Raw genomic sequence first — 6130 nt, 5'->3', positions numbered from 1 at the left:
TCTGCTTATTACTGAGGCTAAGTTCCCCTGCTGGCCTCTGGAGTATTTCACCTCTTGTTTCTAGGTTTGATCTGTGTTTTTAAACTTGGGGAGTAGCTGGTTTACATTTGGGAACAGGCACCACCCAGGCAGAGAAAACAGCATATGCGTAAACCTACTAGTGGTGTAAGGAGAGGAACTCATGAGGGGAGATCCAAAGGCAGGTCCAAATTATGCAGGACGGGTGTTTATTTTCAGTGTAATGGGAAGCCATAGAAACATTTTCAATTCAAACATGATCAATTCCCAGAATTAAATATTAATTTGGCCTTTGCTGCTGGCTTTCTCCTTCACTTTACTTACCCAGCTTCTCCGAGCCCTTGATTTTAATTTCATATACATATGTCTGCTTCCACAGCCTCCAAGCATTTACATTTTGAGAATGCCTTCCACAATATAAATAGAGTTCCCAGCATTAGTCTGCAAAAAAAGAAGGAATCATGTCAAAGCACTGGCTTTTCCCTGGGTTATAAATTGCATGACTCACAGGAAGCAAAAAAAAGGTAATTTGCATTAGATTTGACCAAGTTTTGTTAAATTAAAATTTGTCAAGTAAATATTCCACAAATGTATTGCAAGGAAAAGAGGGGGGGTCCATGGAGTAGGGAGCATACAGATCAAAAGAAACTTAAGGAAGGGCGCCTGGGTGGCTCAGTCCATTAAGCATCTGCCTTTGGCTCAGGCCGTGATCCCAGGGTCTTGGGATCAAGCCCTGCATCGGGCTCCCTTGCTCAGTGGGGAGTCTGCTTCTCCCTCTGCCCCTCACCCTGCTCTTGTGCTCTCTCTCACTTTCTCCCAAATAAGTAAATAAAATTGTAAAAAAAAAAATTAAAGAAACTTAAAGAAATATCAGCCAGTCACAATATATAGACGTATCTACAGCCATCTACCGGTCGCCCGTCTGCCTGCCAGCCTTGTTTACATGCCTGGTTCAGAGCCGCTGTCTTCATTTGAGCTCCCCAGAAGCAGACCCTTGGATGAGGATTCAAGGATAAGCAGTTTATTTTGGAGGTACAGGAAACCCTTGCGGGGAGCGAAGAGAAAGCAGAACGGCCATTGAGCTGTCCGATCAAACAGGTCTGCACTGAGGGCGACTGGGGCTCAACCACTGGGAAAAATCTCCAAAACGATGCTGAACACATACCTCCAGGTGCTCGCTCCTGAGCGGTGGCGGGGTGTTTTGATACCAAGTCCGACCAGTGACTGGTGGAGGCTTCTTCCAGAAGCAGCAGTCTCTGGCGCGTGCGGCGTGCTGTGTCCAGGCAGAAGCTGGAAGAGCATTTTCCCACAACTCTGGAGAAGCTCCACAAAGTGGATCCCGTTGGCTGGAGCACGGGGAAGTGGGGATGTAAAGGAGACGGGCCAGGCGCCAAGAGGATCTTCTCCAGTGCGCGCCGTACACCAACCGGACCTGCTTGTGCTCCACGTGAGTGCCCAGCGTGAAAAAGAAAAACTCACCGTCGGAGGATTAGTGAGACAAATTACAGTCCCTGCTGCATTATTTCCGTCTTCCACCACTGGTTCTAGAGGCCCCTCTCGCTCGTCCGCTGCGGGTGGTCTAGCTTGCTTGTCCAGTGAGGTGACTCAGAGCTTCAGCTCTGAAGACTGCCAACCTTTGGTTACCATGGCCTTGAGAGGTAATGGTGTGTCCAGTCCGTTTATCGTTCTCCCTAGATGTGGAGGCACCAGGGGGAGTCCCGTGAGTTCCTGGAGTACCATTCATACTCCTGTCTTTCCCCAGTCTTCAGCAGCAACCTTAGAATCTTGTGGGCTAGTCCATGAGAGTCACTCCTGCTGGTAGTGACTCTTTCCTTTGCCTTCTGGCCTTGGGCTATACTTACCCTCCTTGTGATGGTGCGAGACGACACGCCTACACGATGAGATGTAGTGAAGAGTGGCACCTGTGGTGTGGCACTGGGCTCCCCACAAGGAGGGTCATCTGCTTCTGCACTGCGACTGACTACAGGTGACTGAAGACGGGGGAGCTCCTGGGCCTCTGAGCTCACTGAAAAGGATTTGTCTTAGCGGTTGATGGAGTGTTGAAACAAAAGATCAGGGAAGATGCGGTGCTCCCAACTTGGAAAGGAGTTACTTTCAGATTCTTCACCTTGAAGCTCATCTCTTCCTAGGTCCCTTCTCGGGGAAGTTCAGCAAAGAAAGGGCTTTCCAGTTTTCCTCCTCCCTTCCTTCCTTCTTCTTCTTTTTTTTTTTTTTTTAAAGATTTTATTTATTTATTTGACAGAGATCACAAGTAGGCAGAGAGGCAGGCAGAGAGAGAGGGGGAAGCAGGCTCCCCACTGAGCAGAGAGCCTAACTCGGGGCTTGATCCCAGAACCCTGGGATCATGACCTGAGCCGAATGCAGAGGCTTAACCCACTGAGCCACCCAGGCGCCCCTCCTCCCTTCCTTTCTTAAGAACGAAAGAACATTTATCCTTCATTGAGGAAATGAAGAGTGAGTTTATATTAGAATTTTTATACTCAGAGTTGGTTTAACATGAGTTGGAGTTTCTGGAATAAGACAATACTAATTCTTATTTATTTATCTACTTATCTATTTACTTATTTTTAGGTAATCACCAAACTTGACACGGCGCTCGAACTCACAACCCCGAAATCAGGAGTTACATGCTCTGCTGGCTGAGTCAGCCAGGCACCCCTAATTCTAACACTCTTAAGTATTTAAAGCCAATAAGCTTTTGGTTTGCATGATTCATATTCATGAGAAAGCTATTCGTAGCTTCCTAATTAGTACTTCTTCCCGCCTTTGAAATCACTGATGTCTACTTAATGACCTTGTTTTCTGTGATCTCTTCATTTGTGAGATGCAAGCTCAGGACACTTCAGGCATTTCTTAGTTTTGCTCTTCTGCTCTCAGGTATAAAGTTTGGAAATACTTAATTTCTCATTTGAAAATTGCCAACAATTCATGAGTGCTGGAGGGTGTTTTGAAGCCCTCTGCTCTCACCCCCCCGTTTCTGCCTCAACATGGGGATACATGTTCCAACATTCTTTTTCCACTGAGGCTCCTCACCCAGTGGGACCAGCTCGATTCCTGCTGGAAGCCTTCAGGTGCTTCTGCCACTTTTGGTAGAGAAAATAGGAGCAACCTCAGCATTGTACACTTGACCATTTGCACTGTCATTTCTAGAAACCCAGATGTCGACTTTCCAGAATCCAGGGGATCCAGGCCATAACCTGTTAAGAAATTCTTCTGAAGGCAGCTCTGATATTACCACAGTCCTGAGTAGGGATGGGCCAGCCAGCAACCTAACATTCTGGCATGATTTTCTTCCCTTGACATTTCTCTCCAGCAACATCTACATTGTAACTTATCCCATTTGATGGATTTCTCCTGGCTAACTGGGAGAAACTTTTTTCCTCCTTTCAAATTTGGTCATCCAATTTACAAGGGCAGGGGCCGGGTGGGACAGTGAGGCGAATCACAGGTATTCAAGAAAAGCTTCTCGAACTCTCTAGCCGCCGGAGAAGTGCACATAAACGCTGAGATGCTGCGCTGGTGCACCTAAGAGGGGCGAATGTTTTAAAACTGCTATTTGTTATACACTGCTACAAGACAAACTACCCCCAAACTTAGTGATTTCTTAATTGAACTTAAGATTCTTGGAATCTCTCTTGTAACAAAGAAGGTCTAGGAGACACACCGTCCTGATATCTCTAGACATCTCAAAACCAGAAAATGGTTTTACAGCTGTATCTGGACTTTGAGGGCTTACTTCAAAATTTAACCCAAGGCTCAATTTTATTGGGAACACTCCAGATTTGATCTCTTAACAGTTCCTAATTTTGAGAACCCTTTGGTTGGTAGGGAAGACCAGCCTGGCTCTCAACATTTCTCTAAACTGTGCTACATAACGAAATGGCTCCTTCTGTCCTTTATCTCTGTCTTGTATTTTACCAGAGGCAGCCAGAAGCAGCCTTTGTCCCTTTTAAGGTGCTGCCTGCCAAGTTCCCCAGCCAGATCTTATCAGATGGGACGACTCCTGGAGTTCATTTCTGGGAAGAACTGGCCTTGGATGCTTTGTATCTTAACGTTTGACAGAAGTGAGTAGAATTTGGTACCTGGATTAAAGAAGGGAGCAAGTAGTTAATCACAAACTAAGGGTTTTATATTCAAGATCTATCTGCAGAAAATAGTGTATTCTACTTCATTGCTCTTGAGGCTTGAAGATTTTTGAGTTTGTGAATGTATGCCTGCAGATAGAATCATCTTGCAAAATCTTTGAGGAGTCCAATATGTTAGGCGGATTCTCAGAAGAGTCACTAAAAATGTTTATGTGAGGTTGGGTAAATAAGAGACCATTTTTATTCAATTCATTATCTATGAAAACACCTATTTTTAATAAATCTCTGCATGAGGAATGTGGGGTTGGAACCAGACAGAGTGAGGCATGGTTCCTGCTTTCAAATTACATAATATTTTATAGAAGGATCTAAATGAGTATGTGATTATATATGGTTGTATCTCAAGTGAGCACTCATTCAATAGTTGCTTTTTCAATTTTTTCTTGCTACCATAGATTCATATGTACATTCTTTCTTAATATTGGATGGCTAATATTGAGAATACCCTATTTAAAAAAATTAATCTTTAGTGTTGAACACTGATGGTTAATGTGAATTTAATTCATACCATCTATAAAACGATTATAAAAAAGGAAATAATTTAAAATGTACAACAATACTATGTATAGGTAGTACTGTAGGATTCTGAAAGATTGTTTAAAAAAAGGATGGTCTTATTTTGGGGCCAGGCTATGTTCTGCCTATTTCCCAATTCTATTCTTCTGCTTTCCTCTACAGGGCGACATCAGTAGAGACAGCATGGGCTTTGTCAGATCTGGATTTGAACCCTGGGTCTAGCACTTAAAAGCTGTGTGGCATTGGGTAACTTACCGAAGTTCTCTGTAGCTCGGTTTCCTCACGTGTAAAGCAGAGATGATACTCTATAACCCCTGCCCATAACACAGTGCCTGGCCAAGTATAAGAACTCTGTGTTCACTAAACAAACAAGTGTCAGAACTGCTGCTGGCCCTTGGCTCACACTGAAGGGCAGATCCCCTCTGCAGGGCTGTCACAGTGGTGATTCATTTGGAGAATATTTACCAGATCTGCTTCCACGTTGCTTTGTTTTCCTCCAGGTAACATCTTGGTCCAACCATTGTCTGCTCTCTTCTACATTAAGTGCCAGATAGGGTCTCCCATGGCCAGGTATGGGTTTGTGTTTCCTGCTCTTGATGGAGTTCCGGTCTTCTGATACCACTGAATCTAGGATCCGGATACCGTGGAATGCAGGTCTGTGGGCTAAACTGCAGACCTGTTCCCATGTTGTTCTCCATTTTTACTTGTGGCCATCCTCATGAAGTTAAAAGAATGAGAGGCAGGAGCAGAGAGGTGTCAGGTTTGAGGACAGAATCCACTTGACACAGACGTTACACGCAAAGAAGTGACCAATCATCGGGAACAATGATTAGGGTAGAGGTCAGAGGGGGATGTGGGTGTGAGAGCCTGCTGTGAGTGGGAGAGAAGTCATCGTACATCGCAGTCTGCCAGTATTTGCAGATTACCCTTTCTATTATCTAAACGGTCTTGTTCAATCCTGCCGCACTTTTGCAACAATACAGGGCTACCCCTGCTACTCATGGGCAGGCAGAGGTTTTTCCTCATCCATACAATGCTGATGGAAGAGACACTAGCAGGAAATATTCAGATTAAATATGCCTTAGGGAAAACAGTGTGACTTTGTACCAGCAAATCTGGGCACTCCTACTTCAGAATGAGTATCCTAAAACCCAGTGCATTTTCTTTCCTGGGGCTGGTAAAAACACAGGGCTCCAAGGAAAAGCAGCAAAATATAGAAAGAAACTCTAGGTTATACAAGCAAGCTGCTGGTTTGGAAAGTGGTGAGTTCTCTGTGCAAATGATTTCTTTGTCCAAACAGAACTAAACAGGGTACATTTATATGGGTTAATGACTTTCACAGTGATTAAACTAAGAAACTGATGATTGTTTTTAACCCACAAAACCCAATATCTTATGGTTCAATTTAACACATTACCATATTCTCAATT

The sequence above is a fragment of the Martes martes genome (genome assembly GCF_963455335.1).
Source record: "Martes martes genome assembly, chromosome: 17".
In the NCBI taxonomy this organism is placed as follows: Eukaryota; Metazoa; Chordata; class Mammalia; order Carnivora; family Mustelidae; genus Martes; species Martes martes.
This window is presented reverse-complemented; position numbering follows the sequence as displayed.